At 40.5% G+C, this 23,561-nt stretch overlaps 2 long non-coding RNA genes across 2 annotated transcripts in view; one reads left to right on the top strand and one right to left on the bottom strand.

The window, feature by feature from the left end:
* Positions 1 to 23,561, bottom strand: part of LOC135296273 (uncharacterized) — a 200,414-nt gene that overhangs the window by 87,242 nt on the left and 89,611 nt on the right. The window lies entirely within an intron of this gene.
* On the top strand, positions 5,544 to 11,848 carry LOC135297984 (uncharacterized). The gene is made up of 3 exons (XR_010359934.1): positions 5,544 to 6,140; positions 10,569 to 10,763; positions 11,395 to 11,848. It is a non-coding gene; the product is annotated as an uncharacterized LOC135297984 (long non-coding RNA).

The following is a 23,561-nucleotide window of genomic DNA, read 5'->3' as shown; positions in this document are numbered from 1 at the left end:
AGAAAATCCCCTGCACAAAAAACACAACTGACATGGTCTATGAAATCACTTGGTATCCTTCTCAATTCTGACTTAATTAACTCAGCTGGATTTTGCCATCCAAATATGAAAAATACTGGCTTTCATATTTTGGAAAGTGAGAAATGAATAAGCAATGATGTGAACTCGGCAAAGTGCAAGCAGACCTGGTCCAAACCCCTCTTCACTGTCCCAGCAGCACTAACTTGCTGCAAAGTGCCCTGAGGCTGCCAATAATGATGAATTTTAGCATTCCCCTGTTATTTTTATATGGGCAAAACAATTCCATTCATTTCTTTTTGTGACCTTCTTAGAGATTGTGTCACAATCTCCCATTCTGAAAAATCTCAGAAGGAGCAATTGATTCCTGGAGTATTGTTTGTAAAAAATAACATTAAACATTGCCCTAGCAGAAAAAACTCATCCCTGAACTATTTCTTTGCCCCAGACCACTATTATAGATTTTTTAAAAATTCCTATTGTTAACATATACACCAACCATCTCATTTCAGGCTGTGCCTCTGACCTAACACTAACTTAAATTCACACCTTGAAGAAGAATCGTATTTAGTCTGCCAAGCATTGCTTAGGGCAAGAACAATGCTTGAAAAAAATCTCTCGAGTTTTTCTTAGGCCTTTTAGGCATCTGTGATGTTCAGACACAAAAGTTTTCTCTCTCAGCCTGACTTCAACTGAAGATCGCTGCTAGTCAGCCCCTTTCATGTTCCTTCCCAGCTGTCTAAAGGCAGATTGTCCTGGCAGAGCAACTTGTTTTACTCTTAAACATCTATCCAGATATTTCTACATCCTTTTCGGAGTAAATTCAGAGTTTTTTGTAGTTGGCATCTTAGCAGCATATTACTGCTTTTCATAAAATGTTCCGCTCTGCTCTCCCACCTCTCCTTTCTGTTTCCATAGTCTGCAGTATCACAGTGTCTGCCTGCAGGTACCTGGCATTTCCCCAACCTCCGGCAGGATGACTTCATTGTATTACTCTGTCCAACACCTCTGGAGAGTGCTCTGCCATTGTACCCCATCATCTTCCCAGTGTTCTTCACTCTCACTCTGTTCCCATGAGCAAGCCAAGCACTGCAACCCTGGCACTTATTATCTCCTTGAGCTGGTCAAGTCTTTTACTACATCCCTTTCAGCAGCTGCTCTAGCTCTTCAGCAATATCATTCCTGTGTTTCTGCCCATCTCTCACCTTTTTCCTATGTTTTAAGCAATCTTCTTAGTGACTTTCTTTCTGGAGTTGATCTGAAGAACTGCTGCTCCCTGTGGCTGTTCTCCCACACTTATGCATTACTTGGCTTATTCAGACTGTGGATTTTACCAGCTGAGGACTGGCAGCATTTGCTACAGGAGCATAAAAATATCCAACCAGACATTAAAATTCTGGACATTTTTTATTTGCTGTCCCCAGGCGATCTATTGTGACATTTCAGAGGTAAGGTCCTGGCACCCTTACAGGTTCCTTTAGAGTGCCCAAACAAACAGTTCCCCAGGAATACCTATTGCAGCAAAGTGAAGATTAGGTGTCCCCCTTCAGTATGGAACTCAGTCACTTTAGTGTGCTTTAGGGAGAACTCTGACTCAGAATTTCCTGGCCTGAAAAGGAGGATCCAGTGGTCAGCAGATTTTCACTTGGGAGCCCTCTTGAGTCCTGTTGGTCACCCAGGTTACCACACCAAGTCAAGATGCAGCATTTCAGGGCACCGGAGTTGCTCCTTAACTCCTGCTGTGGAGCAGATATCATTCTTAGGGCTTTGTAAAACAGCACTTCAGCTGCTGATCTAGTGCCTTCATTCACATTGCTTGCCAGTATGTAGTGTGTCCTAAATTTTCAAGAATGGTTTTAAGAATGAAGCCAATGAACCTGCTGCTGAGTGGCTTCCACTTAGGAACACATTTCTATTTCAGAAGACATGGTTAATATTTTTCTTTACAGGTGCTTCCCTAGATTGAGTGATACTTATTATCACCTTCCAACCAGCCACCTTTAATCAGTGCAAAGGCAGTACTATACATTGGTTTTCATTGTACTAACACTTTGGAGATCCATTCCTATTCATGTCAAGCTTTTTCTTAGGCTCCTCTGTTTTCTTCTGCTTCCTAGTGTCAGAATTCTTATGCAACAGAATAATTTCTAAATAAATTGCTACCTGTGGAGAATATACATCCCCAGGATGAAACACATCTTGGGTTTCTGTACAAGAACATGATGATGGTTCATCTTTCTATTCACAATTTGAAGGATCACTAGGTCCTCCAAAGAAGGATCTTTATCTCATCCTGATTCTTTCAATGATCTAAGCCTTGGCATGAGCAAAAACCCACACCACATAGTTTCTAAGACTGTGGGAACATATATGCCTTCACACTATTTCAATGACTCTTTTCAGGGTAAGGATTATTAGAATAAACCCTAAAGACAGAATTTATCATACAGAAGGATTACTAGCAATAAATTTCCTACAAGATTCTTTCCACATGAGTGATCAAACCAAAACAAAATTTAAAAACAACAGTCTTGGACTTTTCTTTCTCTTGTTGTTACACTTTGTTGAACAAATTTTGATGCCAAAAGAATTATTGTTTCCCATCTTCTAGAGAGATCTGGATTATCATTAGAAGAATTAAAGGTTCCTGGTGACCCTCTAAACTGGGGCTTGCACAACAATGAAATTGCAAAGGAATAGAGCAAGTTGACTCCCTTGTTGTTTCAAATGCTTGATTACTGTGTGTTCCCAAAGACCTGGAAGAAATAATTGTCAGTAGCAGACAGTGTAATCAGCCTGGACCTGATGAAAAACAAAAACCCACCTGAAATGTCACAGCTCACATAAACTGTTTCAGTTACAAGGAAAATCCCAAATGATTATTTGAAGGTGTTGGGCTAGAACAAATTAAACAACACTTTTACAGTGAACCTCTTCAAATAGGACAATGTTCCAACTTATGAATAACTACAGAGGACCAAAGGTGTTGTATCATATCTTCCAGTATACATCATGTGTTAAGTCTCAATAGGCAGATTTATCCAATTTCCTTTGATCTCTGCTGTCTGGAACATGCTACACCTGTGAGACAGACCCCATGTGCAAAGCATGACTTGTAAATGAAAGCCAAATGTGGCTGAAAATAGTGCTTGCCAGTCAGAACACGTACAGAGTTGGTGCTTTCCCCAAAACTCTTGCTGCTGATCTCTTCAGGCTCCTTTTGAGAGAGTTGCATGTGCATGCGTCTCTTTACGGACACATTTTTTGGCGCTAAGGTCCAATAAACACTAAGTAAGTTAACTTATTAACTACCTTTTTACACTTCTCCTATGCCAGCCACAAGTTTAGCTTGTACAACTCAGTCCCAGCAGTTTCTTGGGTGGAAGATGAGGCTTCAGTATTTCTAATTAAATGTGTTCCTCTCATTACCATCCCAGAACTGGTAGCCAGCCAAAACTGTCCTTTGGTCTCTCCCACAAGCATTACTGTGAAGCATGGCTTAACGCCCACCACGAAGCAGAGCAGGAGGGTATTTAACACGAGGAGGCATGTTTCTCAATTTTCACTCCTGCATTCTCTATTCTGTAAGGAAAAGTGAGGCTTTGAAGTTTTATGACTAAGAGGGCTCTTCTTTTCTTCCCAATTTTATCTGGTCTTGCAAACACAGATCTGATACACACTTTTTTTTTTTTATTTTCCTAATTGGCTGGCTGTCTCCCAATAATCTGGTGTTAAAAAGCATAGGAGCTATGTAAAACCATGGAATTCAGCAGCAAGTACTGGGTGCAAGATAATTCTACCTAAAAAAAATCTTTAGAAAAAAAAATTTACTTTTCTTAAGAAAGAGAGTTTCTTCTGAGAAGGAAGGAATCCCATCTGATCACCAAGAAAAGGCTTCAACCCAGAAGCCCTAACAAATTATGTACTTAAAATCTTGCTCAGGTGTCTGTATGTGCTATTCAGAAAAGCTGGCTTGTCATATACAAAACACTCCAAATCTGAATTTCACTTGTTTTTGTATTTTTATGTGTATGTGAAAGGGAGTTTTGATCTTCTGAACATTCAAATTCGAATTCAGCAGCAGAAATATGTGAGCAAGCCTCCTAAAATGGAAGTTTGCATCTAGGAAAGAAAGTGACATTCTTATCTAAGGCGTAAACAATTTCTCTTATTGCCAGAGGTAAATGCTGTACATTTTTCTTAAAACAGAATAAATATTCAAGAAGGTGAAAACAGTACTGAAGAGGACACAAGCAGCAGAATATACTGAAATGGCCTACCACCCAGATCACAACTTTTAGAAAATGTTGGCCAAATTTTCTTGTGATAAAACTGTCATAAATTCCACTAAAGTCAATTCAGGGACAAAACTGAAGGAGGGCAGTTTGCAGTATCATAGTATTTGGCAGAAGTGGTGGGGAGAATAAATTTTTTTGTAGTCATTATCTCAAAAGCGTTTTTTGGCCTTTGCTTGGAATACCTGAATAGCAAAATGAACGATTCCTGAGAGAAGGAAAATCATAGAAATTTTTAACATCCATGTTTCATAGAATGCAGTCTCTTTTTCTTCACATGTTGGTATCAAGTTGAGAGGTATTTTCTTCAGCTATTTAAAATATTGCAGAATTGATTTTTTTTTTTTTCTGTGTACCCCGCACCTCAGCCAAATAAAGTGCTTTTTTCTCTCTCTCTAGGTGGAGGTGGTAGAGAAGTCAGGGGGATTGCACTCCTTTTATGTGCTGTTCAAAAGGTGCTTAAAAGTTTTTTAAGATCAGAGGACCAAAAGGTCAGGTCGGGGTTAGATGTGGTAGTGGAAAAATATCTGGCTGGCATAGTCCATGGAATGTGTTGCAACGACCTTGAAAAACTCTGGAAATACAAAGCTTAGGAATTTTATAGAAATTAAGGAGTTACTGGCAACATTTTTGACAGAAGACAGCACAGTGGAAATATCCTCATCCCAAAAAACTCCTGATGACATTTCTGGCTCATTTGTTTTTATTGCATGGCAATACACTGACATCTAGTGGGTATTGTCCTCTTAGGAATGCTGGGCCTAACCAGAACTGGGAAGAAATTGTCTGATCTAATCTTTTTTTTATTATTTATTTTATAATGGAACAGAATATTTTTGACTCGACAAAAACTTTCCTGGAAATTTTTCTCTTACTTTTTCATAGGAAACCACAATTCTTCCATCATTTGCCATTTTTGGCTGAAAGCTAAACTGAAGTTTAATTAAAAAAAAAAAAAAAAAAAAAAAAAAAAAAAAAAAAGAAAAGTTCAGTGTTTTCAGTTTCATACAGAAATTTTCCAAGCAGCTACCTCTCCAGTCTCTGTCTCTGTGAAGCATCCATTGCCACTCTACCATGTAAATCCTCCTCCTTTCTCTTACAGTTCAGGGAAACAGAATAAAGGTCTCTGCACACAGAGGAGTCACAGTTGCATAACTGATTGTTTGCCTTTTCTAACACATAAAGCCATCTTGGTTAATATTCTTTCAGTTTGGACTGAAATGCTTCTGAAGAGGATGAGAATTTATGCCCCAGGGTAGGAATGATACTCCCCAATTCAGGGCTGCAAAGCCCGTGTCTCAGCAGCCAGTGTTTGCTGAGGTGGGGCTGGGGTATGGCATTCCCTGCGTGATCTCTGCTTTGTGAACCAAGAAAAACACATGGAAATTAAAGCTTCTGTTACTCTCCCCCTCCAAGCAACATGACCTTTCCCCAGGTGCTGGGTTTCTCTGACTGGATGACTTTATGAGTCCTTGTAATCAAAGCCACCTTTTCACTTCGTTCTGCACTTCCCATCTGCCATTCCCACCCCAGGTGTGATTAGTCCCATTGCTTACTAAAGGGTTTTCCCTCTCAAACCCCTTTTCCAAGGCAAGATGGGGGGTTTGGCTGCACCCCTCATCAGCCCTGCTGTGGCAATGCTGGATCACTCCCATAGCCACTACTAGATAGGAGACCAAGACATGCTACAGGAACAAAGCTCAGCTTCCCTGACATCTGCAAACAGGAATGGTTTGGGGGCTCTTGTGTTCCAATGAGCATTTTACTATGCCAAACCATGAGAGAAATCAAGCAAGGGAAAGGGAGAGGAGTCAGCAGGGCTACAAGGTAAGGGACTGGGAGGTCTGTGATTGGCCATGGGAGGGTATTTGGTGGGGGATAGCAGGAAAGTCCTCCTTGCCCTCACCCCCAGCTCTAAAATGAGGACTATGGTTGGCTGCCATGTGTCTATTGGCTTGTTCTGCTAGGCTGGTGAGATATCTTTGTGCCTGGCAGAACAGACTAGTAATGGTGTCCTGGTTCTAGCCAGGACAAGATTACCTCTTTACAGTAGCCAGGAGGGGGCATGACTAGGACCTGAAAGTTATTCTATACCACCTCACAACATTTCTGGGGGTAAGGGGAAAGGAGTTTTCTTCCAGAAGAGCTCTCTGGTAGTTGGGTAGTGAGCAGTGAGCATTTGGTCAGCTGCACTTGGGTCATGTTCTGCAGTGAGCATTTGGGCATGTGAATCACTCTTCTTTGTACATCTTTATTATTCATATTGTTGCTGTTGCTGTTAATTTTTCTTATCTCATTGCTGTTTCCAGTAAGCCGTTCTTATTTAAACTTGTGGTCTTTGCCTTTTGTGTTTCCAATTCCCCTCTCCAACCTGCTGCAGCGGGAAGGGAAAAGCAGGAGAGTGAGAGAGGCACGTGGTTTAGAGAGTCTCAGTGGGAGCATTGAATTGGGGAGTACCATTCCTAAACAAATGGTTACCCCTGAATGACTACTAAGGCAGCAAGTCCCTCTCTGTACCAGAGAAAGGACATCCTCAATGATACCCAGGTGGGGTGGTGGCTCAGCAACCCAGTTTCTGACAGTGCAGGGCATGAACCAGAAGACCTGGGTATAAAACAAGGGGAAGCAAATGACAGCTCTCTGCCATTTGCTTTCTGCTTGAAAGAAATAATATATTTAATGCTGGGGTTGTGAAATATATGAACTCAGCTGTTCAAAAGTCTGAGCAAAAGCGCTTTATTTCAGGAGACTGAAATATTGGTGAGATGTTTCACTGAGGTTTTTTTTCACTCAGGTTTATTCAACTAATAATTTATTAGGCAGACCAACTATAAGTCTGTGTTTAAGAGTGACTGATACAACAAATCAATCACTTAAAGTATAAGAATTATGGTCCTTTGTGATAGAGTACAGATAAGACCTGTCTTAGAGAGAAGCACACAGACATTAGAGTAAACAATGTAGTATTTCAACTATTGCAGAAAAATCAGTCTGCAAGAAAAAATAAAAATTGCCAGTTAAATTTGATTCAATTTTGGTACATGTGCACAGAAACTGATGTGGTCCATGAATTTTCTTACCTCCTGGTTTCTGCACTACAGCAAATATTTTTCCAGGCTTGTTTTGATGCATTTTTTATAGTGTTATTTCATTCCTGGAACTAGAGGAAAACTGGATGACGAGCAAATTTCCAGCACTGCTGCAGCTTGGAATTTCACCTTGATGGTGAAAAGCTGTTGGATCCAAACTCAGATAGAGACCAGCAAGAGGTCTAACAGGTGCCCAGCCTGTTAGTATTTGTAAACCTTCTTTTTTTCAGCCTGAAAATACCCTGAATCTATGCTGAATGCGTTTTAAATTATAAACAAAAGTAATAATGGAACACTTAAACATGGAACACATTTTTCCCTTAGACATTGATCCTGATAATTCAAAGTAAGGCATTATATTTGTTAGAATTTGATGTGATTTTTTTCCCTTAGCCATAATAGCCACAGTAACAGTTTGTGTATCTTTTAAATATTGGAAGACCAAAGGTGTTGTTTTCAAATCTTCTTTAAAGTGACCCAGCATTTTCTTGGACAGAGGCAGGCGGTGGTGGCTGAGTGGGTCGGTGCAGGCTGGCACACTGCCTGGCCCCGGGGCCAGACGTCCTGCTAGCACTCAAGTTGTCCTCCTGGCATTCCCCTCCAGCCTTCAGAGCAGAAACTCATGTTTGATTGCATTCAAAGGCAGATTGTCTTTGCTGCTTGGCCCCAGTCCCTGCAGCAGCAGAGTATCCTGATGACTTTTGCAGACTCGGAGCAGCGCTCTTTTGCCATCGCGGCAGGTTCTGATGTCAGGATGTCTAAGGGGCAGCACGCAGGTTAAATAAGGCTACTGTGCATGCAGTTAGCCTTTCTCAACCGGGAGCAGCAGCAAATGTTTGTGGTCTCATCGTCCCTGAAAGCTCAGTGGCCTTTTTACTGGTGGCAAATTCCTCAACACCAGTCTCATCAGGATCAAACAGAAACAGAGCTTTCTGGGCTCAGAAAAACATAAAGGCCAAACGCTGCCAAATGCTGTGTCTGGAACAGTTCCTCCCTAAATCTCCATGGGAATAGGATGGGAAAACAAGGGAACATAATGCCAGTCTCTGAACTGTTTCTCCATATTTCATAACTGTAAAATGCTACGGACAGAATCCCCATTTAGAGAGAGATGAAAGAAGCAAAAAGCAGGAAAAGCAAATTTACTTTGTTAAAGTGAAAGTCAATAAACAGGATATGTCTCACTTTTTTTTGCCTCTATTGCATTTAACTATTGATAGTAAAAACATCCCCACCTGAACTGGGCTCAAATCAGACACCTATTTCTGGCGATCTATTCTTACATTTCCTTTTACCTGTGGACACAGCTCTTCACTGAAAATGATCCCTTCTGGATTAAAGAGCCAGGCTAAGCAAGTGAGTCTTTTCTGCTGCATAGCTCTTGCCTGGACAAGGCTTCCCACAGGATGCAGTTCTAGAGGGCAGAGCCCTGGCCAAAAGCAGGGAAGGCCAGCACCAGCCCTGCCTGCCTTGCCAGCAGCAGCAGGCAGAGTCCCCTCAGACCCAGCCTCAGGGTCAGAGCTCTTCTGTCACCCTGAGCTGCACCCCATGTATTGAAGGAAGACAAGGAGAGCCCAGAGCTCCCACCTGCCAGCCATGATCTAAAGGCAGGCATGTCCTTCAGAGCACTTTGAGGCAGGCTGGGTTTGCTGTTGCCATGGACTAAAACCAGCCCAGCATTGCTTTTTTATGAATGTCATGTATAGTGGCTGTCAGGCACACCAGTCTATCCACTCCTCATCAGATATGTACTGGATCAAGTCCAGAGAGGGTCTAGAGCACTCTGAGCCTCACAAGATAAAAGTTTTAAGAGTCTAACTTCAGTTCATCATGAGGTAAGCTGGCAGGAGATTAAAAAAACTAACGCTGAGCGGGAAACCAAAAAATGGCATCAAGGCTTTCAGGTCAGAGCATTCTGCTTCTTCCCATATTTCTTCTGGTACTGCACCTTGAGATTTTAGGATTTCCTCCGATTCCTTCAGAACTCATATCCCACATCCCCAGAGATAGGAGCCTAAATATTTCTTTTTAAAACAGGAGCAACAATTTACTTGCTTGCTGCCTTTCCTTCTATTCCTCCTCTCTGTCCCTCTCTGTAGACATGGCAAAATAAAACCCAGTTGTCTCCTCTTCTCCTCTCCCATCTCACTGTCTTCTTGGTGAGGATAGGATGCTCATAAAAGAGGGGATGAAAAGTTCCTTGCCAGCATTATTCTCATATTTGTGTAGCATCCACAACTTGGAAGGCATGAGGACCACATAAATGAACAACCATGGGATGTGGTGAGGGCGATGCTTTTAAATCAGACTCTTAAAACTCTGATTTAAGAGTCTGATTTAAAAGCACTGACTCCACTGACTGGAGCTGCCAGCTGCATTATGTAGCATTTTGAGACATAAGGCATTTGGCTCTGGGGAGGTGACACTGGCTGCTTGTGCCAGCAGTCAAAGAGCCACACTTTCTTCTCGTTTCCTGACAGGTGTATGCCTGCCTTCTGCTGCTTGAATTTGCATCAGGGGGTCTGGTCAGCATCCCAGCTGCCAGGAGGAGATTAGCAACCTCTATGGCAAAGTTTGAATTTTCCATTTACCAGATGGCTAAAGGATTGCGTTCTTGTACTTATTTTTTTGTTTGGATATGAACTTTGGAACATAGGAACAGCCTGTGTCCTCTGGAGATGAGATGATGGTGCTGCACTCTGCACAGGGCAGGGGTTTGGTTCTGCTCAGAGGCTGCAGCTAATCAGCCCAGTCTCACCTCTGATGAGGCATTTTCTTTTGTGGAGATACCAAATGTGGGCTCTACACAGACTTGTGCTGGCAATGGGCTGTCTTCCAGACCTGATTTATAAAACCAGTCTTGGGAAACCTGGCATTTCCCAAGGGACATCCTCTTTTCCCCATTGCAGCTGGTCACATCTGCATTAGCAATGTGCTGTTTCTGAGACCCACTGCTGAAGAAGCAGAACTATAGCAGGAAATTCTCTATTACAGAAATATCTTGGAAAATATTCCCCTCCCCCAACAAATTCACAGCCAGTTATTAGTCTCTGAGTGGGAATTGTATTCCTTGCCTGCAAGGAAGTGGGTGAGAAATGGAAGAACATAAAACTGCAGATGGAAGAAGGGTGAACTCATTTCCTTCCTTCTGATCTTGCTGTTTTAGGGGCTACACTCAAGGAAATGGAAAGTGATCATTTTAACACACTTAGTGTCTGCCAAAGGTGCCATAGCACTGGGAGCCCTTTCTCTTATGAGCACCTATATAAATAGAAAGCCTTATATGGAAAGAAAGGAGAAGCAGGTTCTCAAGACTGTCCTTGTTGCTACTGTGATTGGCAATCTGCTTCTGAATGCATAGGTGAGAAATTGGACCTCTAATTTTTGTCAGTGGGCTTTATGCAATGAAATTCTGGGGTGATTTTTTTTACCCAGGAAGAGTAAAACATATCCCCAGTTCCAAATATCATCCCAACATCAATTTCATTGGAGGCACAGAATGGAAACTTTGGGGAGCAAGAATTCTTGCTGTTAGACAGCAGCTGAGGGGTGGTTATTGAAGTGCAACACTGGTTTAGCTGGGAGACCAAAGCAGTACAATGGCAGACACAAAACTTTTAAGAACAAGTTGGACAAATATCTGTCAGGCATGTCAAGTGGTCATGAAACAATGGAAATAATGATCAGCTAAATCTCCTAGCAGACCTGATTTCTATCATTTCTGGGATGTTCTGTGACTCTTTAGTCACAAGTACAGCAAGCTTTTTAATTATGACTGTGGCAAATCTAGACATAACCAATAAACCAGTTAGCATTGTAATACTAGAACTATTTGTGCAGCAATTGGCTAGAGCTGTGCTGGGAAGATATGTGGGTAAGGGAAATATGTGATATACCGGGTGGTCTTTGCTCATCCTCCAAAAATGCCTTATGTTCCTAATTTTTTTCCTATCTCTATTAATTATCATATTTATTTGAAACCATTTTAAAAGGATGAAGCATTATTCAATGGAAAAAGTTACTAGAGGTCTGTTGGAATCTTTCCATGAATGCCTCATCTGCAAAAATTACATCAGATCAAGAAAAAGGAAAGTGAGCTAAGCAGAAAGGCATTCACAACAGGTGCAGAGCAAACTGGACAGCACATTCCTGATCCCCTCTGCCAGCTACAGGACACACTGCAGTGTCTCTCCTCACTGATCTTGGACCAGAGGAGACTGGCACTGTCAAAGAGTCCTGATGGACATTGCCTTTCCTTTTTAGTTCCCTGGGGCTCCCATCCACCTATCTGTGCTGCTTACATCCCCAGCAGCAGAGCAAAAAAAGAGCCAGTGGTATTTCATGCCGGACCACTGAATGATTCCAAGCTACCCAAACTATTCTGGAGCTCATTTGTTCCCCCATTGTTATCTCTAAAGTGCAGTTTGATGGAGTCTCCATGTTACAAGCATGTCTCTGTCTCTGAGCCACTTGTGCTTCTCTGCTCCCAAGAGCAGCTGTACCACAGAAAGTCTTCATTCATCCTACAACAGCATTGAGCTGATGAGATGTTATAAAATGGCATGGTGAAACAAGACTCACTTCTGGATGGAAACAGAAAAAAAGTGATAATGACAAACAACATTGTTTAATTCTTTAGAAAAACACTAAGCATTGAAGAATCATTAAAAAAAAAAGAAGACAGTAAAACACACTGTTGGTGACCACCTCTTCATGCTTTCTGCAGCTCAGCCCATATGCACAAATGACAGATTATATAGTCTAGGTGTTAGAAGAAAAGTTCTAATGAGCAAATGTGGATGCAAATGAGATTCCCAGCATGGGAACTAAATGGAGGAGATGGTGCCAAACAAAGTGGGCTCCCAGACTGTTCTTGGAAGAGTCCAGTCAGCTGCCAGAAGGGATTATCTACTGCAGCTGGCTTTGGGTCAAGGATCTGGAAAGCCTCCTCTGTCCCCAGCATTCTCTTGGCCTCAGTGAGGTCACAGGGATGCCTCATGCTTGTGCAAGTCTCCACATGGCTGTCCCCAAGCAGACATGGACCAGGCCACTTCCTCACACCCCAAACAAAGGCAGCAAAAGATACAGGAGGTCAACACTGCTGGAAACCTGGCCCTGAAGTCACCTCTGAGACTGTAACTGCTCTGGAACTCAGCAGGTGCAATGGCTTTCACCACTTTGTCCTTCAGAAATTAACCATTCTGAGTATGTCTTCCTTGAAAATGCACTAACACACATCTTTGTGAGTTTTCAGGCTGATTAGGGTTTTAAAAAATGGAAAAAAAGGGCATTACATGCCTGACAAGTATTAGAATAAATGGTGTGAACAGTAGAACAGCGTGTGCTGGGAAAGGGAAGCATCCAGGAACCTTTTCAAGTTGGCAATTATGCAAATTAGCAGAGGAGACTGGTGACATACCAGGAATCTTCTGGCCCCCTTCACAAAAAAAAAAAAAAATAAGAAACAAAGCCCACACCATTTCAGTTGGATGAAATTTATACTGTCTATACTTTCCAAACTTTTAATTCTGAAGAAGATAGACTGAGCTCAATTTCTGCAGATGAAAGAAGGAAAGTATAGAATTATTACAGATGTCTACTGAAAAATCCTAAGGCCTGTATTGTCTTCACCACAGATGGCAAAAAATTAGGAAGACAAAAAGTGAATCTGACAGAACCTTGAGAAATTAAAGCATTTCTTATCCATTGTTATTTGTTCACAGTACTTTGTATTCCCAGAGCAGGAAAATGAACTAGAGAGAAAAAAACAGTGTGGTGAAAGAAATAAACAAAGATACGCTTTCCAATTATGCTCTAAAGAGAGTTAGAAAATCCACACGATGGAACTGAAAGGAAAGAGAAAGAGGAGAGAATATGAACGGCTGAGAGTATGCCAAAATATTAGTCATCCCTTGAGTCTACCCTGAAAGGTTAGTGTTGTTTTTAAGAACACATTCCTTTAAGGAAAAGAATAATTTCCTAGCAGAGGTAATTTCTGGATAGTCATAAACTCTCTCAAAAGAAGCAGAAACCCCAACAGTGAAGTCAAAAAAATCAAGGCAGAAAGAGAGGAGGAGGAAATCTGCACGAGTCCTCAGGGCAACCCCAAAAACGACCTGCTACTGGAAGGATAGAGATATGGAAAAGCCTGGCAGAGAGCAACAGTTGAGTAGATAAAGCTCTGGATGGAAAAATGTCAACAAGGAAAGGGAGAAGAAAACAGGAAAGTGTTTACTAGAGATCATTCCTCTAGGACAGAAGACACTGGAGAAGGTTGACTCAGTCTTGTCTAGCTAAGATTTGATTAATCTGAACTATATGTGATTTTCATGGAGATTAAGAAGATACACCAAAATTTTGTCACTTATCCTGTGACCCACAATAGCTAATTTGTGAATTTTCAGTTCTGAAAAATTTTCAGGGACTCTAGCAACACTTAATGAACTCAGGGCTGTTAAAGAGAAAAGAGTCCCTCCTGCTGGTTCTATATCAAACTCTCAGGCCAGCAGTGTCTCCAGATCACCTCAAGTTGCCCTGGAACCTGACCAGTACAATGAAGAAAACATCACTAACTTTGCAACTTAAAAATACCAATTACCAAAAAAAAAAAAAAAATTAATGAGAGGCTATACATTTCATTTTTCTGGGATTGTAAATGGCAGGATGCTGCCCAGGAGGGAAGAATGGTTTATGAACTAAATGGCAGATTTCATGGCTCCCTGAAAAGAAGACTGTGAACAGAGTTCATCAGTCTGAATAACCACTGTGCCAGGACCTCATCTAGAAGCCTCACAAGTTACAAATTTCTGAGCACTCCTAAGCCTCTCTGGCATGCCTGGGAATTAGGGGTGCCCAGAATCTCTGGATGAATCTGTGTGTATAATGACAATTTGATCCACTGTCATCTGGAGAACACACCACCCTTCCCACTGAGTGGCCAAGGCTGATATTTGGCTCACTTTTATTGCTAGGCATTCTTTAACATTGGAAAAGAAATAATGGACTCAGTACTTCAATATGTTATGAGGTAAAAATGCTGTTTTTCAAAGTAGGTGATGATACTTCATATGAATTCAGGAAGAAAGAAAGAAATCCTGTAATGTTAGTCTATAAATTCAGTTTATTAATTCTAAGCAACGGGTCATGGCTATAATCATAAGACATAAAGGACATAAAAACTCCTGAAACAAATTAGTTGTCTTTCATCACAACACTTGCAGCTAAATTTTTCGAATGTGTTCAAGTTTCTTGTGCTATCTGCCTTCTCAATAGTTAAACTTTTGTCAGTCTGTTTTTCAGTCTAAAGACAGCTGAAGGACTATTTTACCAGACAGTGTGCATAGTGCCAAACCCATTTTCAGCACACTTTAAGTATATTCATATTGTGGGAATCAGTGAGAAAATCTGTGTGCAAGAAAATCCAGTTTGGAGTTCCTTTGCTTTAGCAAATCCATAACATTCATCCTGAAATGTGATCCATGTGATTATTAGCACGGATGGAAACATTTTGTTGTGCAGAGACTAAATGGAGTTAGAAACCTTAATTTAACACTACCTCATTCACACTCTGGAGAAGTCAGATCATGGTGTTATGTGATGTTGATAGAAAAAGAATTTAAACCAGTTTCTAAAGCACAGTTCATCAACAGTTTGACTGGAGCTCCCTTACAGTAGCAGTATATTCATCTGCTAATATTAAAGGTGTTCTTCACTGTTTTATGAGTTTGGAGCCGTGAAACTGGAATTTTAAGGACTGATAAACACATACTAAGCCAAAACCAGCTGTTTCTCCTTGGGAGGTTTTGGGCTTAAGGTCTTGGTTTTCAGTAGCTCTTTTTTCTGAAGCAACTAACTCAATATTGACTCTCACCAGAATCCAAACCTTGGTTTTTGTTTGAATGCCACTTCTTACAATCTTTTATGACTTCGGTGCAAATCTTGATCTATTTTAGGTTTTTTAGCACCAAGAAAAATTTTGTTTTACCATAAGATATGACTTCTGACTACATAGTTTCTTTACTTAGAGTTCAGAAATTTAAAAAACATTTTTGGTAAAACATGTCTTTAATCCTCAATTCATACTTCTGTTCCATAGAAAATCAGTCTGTAAGAGAATAACAACAGCTGCATATTTAAGTATTTATTGGGAGATTAAGATTTCATATGATGTAGGACTTAACACTCAGTCTTTTACCTAATAGGTGTGTTTAGGTCTCCAGGCAACCAGATATTTTTCTAATTCATAATGAGAGAAATATGCACTACCATAACTGGACTCTTTGAGGTGATATTTTGAGAAAAATATCATCTTTATCAATATCATCAAAAGGGTTCAAGGAAGTGCAAATACACACACACATACCCCACACACACCACTCCCACACCTCTGCCCTTCTGAAAAAAATTCTGAAATATCAAAGACTAAATCAGTCTTGAGTTTTATTTTTCTTAAAATTCTTTTATTAAATGAGATCAGGAAGATCATTTAAGGAAAACCATCACAACTCAGTGAATCTGGAATATTTGAATCAAATCTGAAACTCAGCTCACTGAGGTTTTGGGATTGAAATTTCTAGGCTTCTGCTAGGTGAGTTAGACTTTGCAATTTTTCTACAATTCCTCCAAAGTTTTATGGTCTTTTCCCTACTTTTTTTGAATTACAACTTTTACAGAGTGAAATCATTGCCATAAAATGTTGAATTATCACATTACAAAGATATGTAATGCACTCATCATAAAACGCTCTCAAAATAGAAATCTCTCAAGAATATCTTGGTTTGAAGATTCACATTCAGCATCAAAACTGAAAGGAAGTGAAAGACAAAACCAAGAAATTCTGAGAAATTTCTGCAGCAATCTCCTATAATATCATGATCAATGTTCCCTCTTTTCCCCCAATAAACCTCACCCCAAACAGCTGTCTGAGCCACCTTTGAATTCTCAAAACTGGAAGCTTGTGCTTGTGGCTTAGCTTGGCAGGTAAAATGTCCCTTCTAATCTACATTCACTTCTTCCTTATTTTCCTTTTTTATGTTTCAAAATTCAACCCTTTCAAACAAATGATCAGCTTTTGCAAGACTTTTTAATAGAGCTCCCAGCTCTATTAAACAAGTGACAAAGTACAAAATTATCAAAGCATGAACTATCAAAAATACTATCTGCTAATTCCAAAGGTTCATACACCACATACTGCATAAAGCATTCTGAAGTACAGCAGATAAGCATCTATATTTTTTAGATGCACACCATTGTATGTAACTCTTAACTCAGACCCAAACATTTCCAGGATAGTTGGATGATAAAGATTTTCCCAGTCCTAAAATACTTTGCTTCCTCAGGCCTTGCAAGGAGGTCAGTCTCTCATGGAGGCATAAAACTGTTGGCTTTATTCCAGTGTTCAGCAACATACATGGCTAAGGTGCAGGAGCTCTCTGGAGCTAACTCCAAATTGAGTTGCTTCCTCAAGCTCCAAAAAGTGAAATACTAAACCACTAGAGAAATTGCACTGTTCTGATATTTCCAAATTTCAGGAAAAAAAAGCTTGGTAACTTTAATGAAGTTTAGGTTTGATTCAAATTTTCCAATGTCATTAAATTTGGAATTGTTGCTGTCTCCTTACTACTCTCATAATTCTTCTGGACCTCCTCCATTTCTGAATCACCTTCTGCATGGCAAGGCAGTTCCAGAATACTGTGGTCATCCTTTCTATTTATGAAGACAGTATTAGTTGAAGAGGAGATAGAGCCAGCAATTTTAGGTGCTTTTGATTTTTTTCACTTCTCAGGTTTATTGTGTGACTTTTTCACTCTCAGGTTCGGCACAAAAGAGATGGAACAGCAACTATCATGGAGTGACACATTCATTTAATTAATATTTTCCTTTCAAAAACACAACAATTACATCTGCAGGGCTTTGACATTCAACTACATCAAAACCCTAGTATTTTCCATGGAGAAAATAGAATGTAATGATGAAAGTGCTTTTATGAATAATATTTTTTTAATCCATTTTAATGATATTTCCAGAATAACTATTTAGTTACATAGGGCAGAAATAAAAACAAAGAAAAGCTTTTTAAAAACATTGAAACAAGGAGGCAACCTCTTATCCTCAAGCTTGCATTTACTTCAAAATTTTATAGCTGAATTCAAATCCTATCACAGTCCTTCCACTGACCCTTAAAATCCATCATGACACCACTACAGGTCCCAATCAAAGTAGTCCTAAGGGCCTTTACATACCTTCAAAGTACCTGCCATGCAAAGCAGAATAAGCCCTTATTAATGACAGAGTAAAAGTTAGTTCCTAGTTGTGGATGCTTTGTAGTTTTAATAAGATTCAAAGAGAAGATGCAAGGTTTTGGTTCAGAATTTTGTCTTCACCAGGGTCTACCAAACACATACTAAGAATCAAGACTGATCTATCTGCTGCTTCATAGTTGTCTCACTATTTCCTCATATCCCTTCATCTGTCCACATCCTTCTGTGTCCTCCCTGTTCCATGTGTTGACAGGGAGTTGTCTGCAGTAGGGACCGTGTGTTTGCCCCATGGTTGAACGATACCTGGAACAGGTGAATGATGCTCAGCTTGAATGACACCTGGCACAGGTGGGGCAGGGCCACTGAGCAGGACTTCTCACGTGTCCCAGCTACCACTCACAATGCAGTCAGTGGCAACTGCACGTGCACCAGGTCCTGACCTATCTGAGCATCCTAAAGTGACAATTGCTCCTCTACCACACCGTTTGAAATTGGATATTTTGTGTGCATGCCTGAAGTTTCACATTAGTTTAGCACCTGAAAGGCTTTCCTTAAGGTTGATCTGAAGTAGAATCTGTTTTCAGAAAATCTGTTTAGAAAATTAGTACATCAGTTACTATCACAAACACGTTTTTCAAAAGGGGAGTTTGTTCTTCATGGCATCAGAGACTGATGCTTTTAAAGATATTCTCTTCGTTTGCAAAATTTTTTATTAATATGTCTGATATATTTTCATAAAACCAGCTATAAATTCTAACTATAATTAAATTTATAAGAAAAACCTGTTTAAAAAACTTTGGGTACTGAACTGTATGTTCTTTATTTAATTAAGGGACATAATTTAGTATTAGGATTCTACACAAGACTTACTGAAATACTTGCAGATCATCTGGAAGATTGAAAGGAAACTTGGTAAGTTCCTGTGGCTTTGGAACCTTGTAATAGGATGGGTTAGGCATAGGATCCAGTGGAAACAGACAGTGTACTTTCTCCAAACTGCTGGCATTCTCCAAATAAGCTAAAAAAATGGGATTTTAAATCACAAATTAAATGTAAACCTCTTCTGCCTGAGAATCAACCTCCTTCATAAAAGATGGTGTTACATAAGCTTTGTTTGCTCCACTGTAAATAAAAGAAAAAATACTCTAACAGTGTAGTCATTTAATATTTCGACCTCCTTTATTTTCTCTGCTTAACTCATGTATGGAAAGACTTGGACAAAAACGGACTACTCTAATAAAACCAGATAAAATCTAATACAGCATGCTGAGCACTGAGGACAGCAACTAGAATTACACCGAGCTCTTTATTGGCATCAGGAGAAAAAGGATTAGAAATATCTTTTGTCACCTGGTTTTCAGACCCTGCAAGGCTCACCCACTAGGCATTACACAAGTTATGTAAATACTGTGTGTGCAATTTTTTTTTTCATTTTTTGCCCTTTGGCAATTTTTTTTCCAATCTTAACTTACCAGTAAGCTCTAATAATCATAGTTAGGTCAGTGAAGAGCAGTGAGCTCATTTTCAAAGGAGCAGATCACTTACAGTTCCCTGGGACTCGGGGATTTTCAGAAACCAAGAACTGAAAGTCATCTGTATTTCTGATTCTGAAATATTCAACATAAGTACTTGAAGGCAGCCTAAAAAATCAAAATATGTACAGCTGGCAGATGAGCATTACATCAGGACTTTGAAAAGGTGCCTCAGCTGGGACTCCTTGGTGGCCTCCAAAGAAAATTCCATGCCTGACTCTGTGCTCTACGTGCTGCAGGGCATGCACCCGTTTGTGCTAATGATTACTGCTTCACCAAGAACTAATATTTTTTTTAAAAATTAATAACACAGTGGCTGACTTTTAAAATTGATGCCATCAATTTTAAAGTTTTCCCAGACTGTAAAGCTAAAGTTTCTCAAGGGCAGCAATTCTGGTATTTGCTGTGATCCAGCATCATGGCATCTTTCATAGGATCAGCACCCCAGAACAGGAACACAGAAAGTATCAAATGAGTGTGCATACCTCATCAACACTCATTTGGAGATGTTGAGTTGAACTGCCAGGATATCAGACCTACACCACTGAGCATTTCACATCTTTGGGAATATTTCAAATGTAAGCTGTTTATATATGCAGCTGCCAGCTGTAGAACAGAAGATAACAAAATTCTGTGCCTCTATTCATATGTGGATATGCAAAATTTGAAAGTTGCAGAGGTGAAAAATCTCTCCCTATACTTATAGCTGCCTCCACATAATCCTGGAGGTTGAGTTTGGTTGATTTCTCATTGATAAATGTGTTCTACTGGCTACATTCTGTAATTCTCTGAGTCCCTTGAATGGGCACTAGCAGCTCTAGCAAGCACTGTTGTTGAACAACCAGGACAGACTTCCCTCTGTACACATGAATGGCATATTTGAAAAGACACAGAGTAGTTCTGAATAACTTTTTCAAGAGCACAGAATATTAATGATGTCAGGACATCTCTGTCCTTGCTTGTTCTCTTCCCAAGTTGCCCTTATGGAATAGTGAGAATTCTCACCAGGGAGAAAGAAATTCCTTATTGGTTTATAACCTATAACATCACCCTCTGCATTGCCTTCCAAGGTTGTTTCTGCTTTGAATCATCAGGTTTATCAAGTTGACAGCTGTCATTGCCAACAGCCACATCCAGCATCCAAAACCTACAGCAGCCTGTTACATGGTTGACCCCTTCAAGGTTCAATCCCCAACACAGTCTTTGCTGGAGCAGCAGTTTGGTGGTCAACACAGAGCAACCACCCATTCAACTGCACTTCCCAGCACACCAGTGAATGATATTTGGTTCCTATATATTATATAGCAACATATATACAGGAGATATGTCTATATATATAGGATATTTGGTTGCTTAAATAAGATTTATTTTTTCCACAGCACCTTGGTGCCAGGGAATAGCAAGAGCAGAGATAATCACTAAGAAAATTCATGAGGACTCCTAAGGCTGAGATACCCTGAAGAGCCCTGACTCAGGGTCTTCTATGGTGCTGGACACCCAAGGCCCTTGCACAGACAGTCACTGCACTTAAAATGCAGAAAAACTCTAAGTACAACAAGAATATAATAATAGGAAGGACAGGGACCATGCCAGCCTCATCTATAGATGTATTTCAAAGGCACTAGGTGTGGACCTGTCTAACCAGCCTGCCTTCAGCACATACTGAATCTGGCAGAATTTTTCCAGTTTTGTTGCCTCTGGCATTTTAATTTTATCTTTGGGAAAGAAAATGGTGAAGTAAGAAATTTCAGCAGAAATATGATATGGAGGACAACTCTTGGCACAAAATCCTAGCCACTAATGAAAACACTCCCAGGTAGTTTGTTTAGTCTGTACATTGAATCTGCAAGCTGTAATCTAACATCACAGGCGTAACCACCACAGTCACAAACACAACATTTAAATTTCTTTATAATGATGAGGAGCTGGGCATTGAAACCTCCAAAACCTAAGATATGGTTTGGCCTGACCTTAGGAACAGCTGCTCTGTTGTTGCAGACTCCAATCTGTAGTTAGGTTGCAGGCTTACAATTACTTGTTTCTAGACAACCCCTGAAAAGCTCAAAAATTCAGACCACTGTATCTTATAACTCTTCTTATAAGACACTTGATCTTCTACTTTCTGAAGCCTTTTCAAGAATGACTTTCATTCTGCACATACTGTGAACGCTATTATAAATTAAATGTCCAGGCAGTCCTACCTTGCTCTTAAGAATTAGCAATGACTTTTGTAGGGAATTATGGCCTAGATTTTCACAATCACCATGTAACTCCAGTATAACTGCAGCAAATTCAAAGCAGTTTTTCAGCACTTTCCTTAGCATCAGCAGAAAGTCACACTTTATGCATTTCAGTAGGTCTCCTGTAAAAACTGTCCAATTTTGTGTGATGGCAGCAGAGCTTGCAGACATCAGCTCATAAGAAAACAGCTCTGGGAAGGACATAAGAGATTACTTATTCCATCTCCACCACCTAGACAGTCTCACACAGACCTGGGTCATCATTAGAAGGTGTTTTGCTAACTTGCTCTTCTTTCTGAAGAAAGAAGGGGGCGGTCTCCCACAGCAGCCTGGCCAACAGTTTGTTTTTCCTGTTAAAAATGTTCTCCCTGCTGTTCAAACTAAAACTTTCTCCCTGCAATTTATTCACCTGGTTCTAATTTTACCTCTTATGGCCACAGTGTAATAATTACTCTCCTGAGTGTTCAAGGATTTTTGAAATAGCTAGACATAGCTGAGAGAGAAATATCTTAACCACACCCCTACCTCCCAGAGCTTCAAGGGACTCTAATTCATTCAATCTTCCCGTGGTGGCTGATCTTCCTAGACAACTCTTGATCTCTGCCCCCAGGAGCCCCACAGTCAGAACACTGGTTTCCTGTCACAGCCTTCAACAAAGCATGGCCAGTAGCTTAGAAAGGCACCATATGTCTCCCAAATGCATTCTTGTTTACACATCACACTCTGTTGTTTGCTTTTTTGTACCTCAACCTGTCATTGTTGACTCTCACTGGTTGTTTACAGCAGTGTGTTCTGTTCCTGAACATCCCTCACAGAGCCATCCATACTGCATGGGACATTGAGAAAGAGGTCTGTGTTCAGGCCAAGAAAATGCACCTTGAATACACATAGGAATATTTTGTGACCTGTGAAACATGTCAGCTTGCAGAGTCAGTTTTGCTGCCCTAGCACAGAATACTGATCTATATGTTGATTTAGCAGTAACAGTCCAACACTTACTGCAATAAAGTTCTGCACCTTCTCCCACTCTTGTGTTCCTTCTTCCACACAGCCAGCTTTCTCATGTCTCAGATAGACTCACATCCCATTGCCAAAGGTATGTTTTGGCGAGAGACCAGGCTGGCTGCCTCCCCAGGTGGGAGACAGCCGCTCTCGTGCCTGGGCATTGGGGTGAGACTGTGCAAACAAGTGCTCTCTGCCAGGCAGTTCCTGCTCCAGGCAGCCGCCTTTGTTCTGCTCCTCTCCTTGTCACCTCCTGCCTGCCGCTGCCCAGCTCTGCTTGCAGTTCACATAACTTGTTTTCAATCACCTCCAAGGAAAATGGCTGCGTTCAAACCTCCTGCAAGCCAGATGTGCCCCACTGGTTGCCAGGTGAAATGTGCTAATCTAGAGGGACTTGAAGTTTAGAATTGTGTTAGAGAGTGTTCCTGTGTGTGACCTTGTGCAGCATTATCTCAGCTCTACTTCTTGCAAAAGAAGAAATAAAGTCGTTATGAATGAATGGAAAAAGAATGAAACCAGAGAAGCAGCTGAGGCAGAGCCTTGTTGATCACACCAGGCTTTGTTTTCTGTAAAACGTGAAGTCTCGTATTCCTTTGGTGAGAGGTACCACTTTGAGACCACACGCTGTGCTTCCTCACAAAGAATTCACACCTTTTTTTTGCTTCTCCTGTATCCTGTAATAAAATTCTTTTAAACTGTGGTTGGTCTCTGTGTATTAGAAAAATGGTGGATGGAGTTGAGAAAGGAGCAATGAAAGCTGTAGCATTCAATTTTAAGTGGAGCAAGCAGAATATGGCAAAATCACTCCTTACAACTGTCTCAATAAAACTTCATGTTGTTGAACAGTAAAAGCATTTATGTTTTTATTATAAGATTCAATTAAAATCAGGAACAGAAAAATGACAGACCTAAACTGATCAAGGACAATGATCATACACACAAACAAGACACATTTATCATACTGACACTCATCTAACATCCAGCCACCCCATCTTTAAATAATCACTATGGGGATGATGCATAGTTTTCCTGAAATCAAAGTGTGAACTATAAGGGAAAAATCACACGGCATCTTGCTGATACATGCTCTTGTACTGAACTTAGAATACAATGTACAGAGAGACCT

This window comes from Passer domesticus, chromosome 3 (assembly GCF_036417665.1).
Source record: "Passer domesticus isolate bPasDom1 chromosome 3, bPasDom1.hap1, whole genome shotgun sequence".
In the NCBI taxonomy this organism is placed as follows: Eukaryota; Metazoa; Chordata; class Aves; order Passeriformes; family Passeridae; genus Passer; species Passer domesticus.
This window is presented reverse-complemented; position numbering and strand designations above follow the sequence as displayed.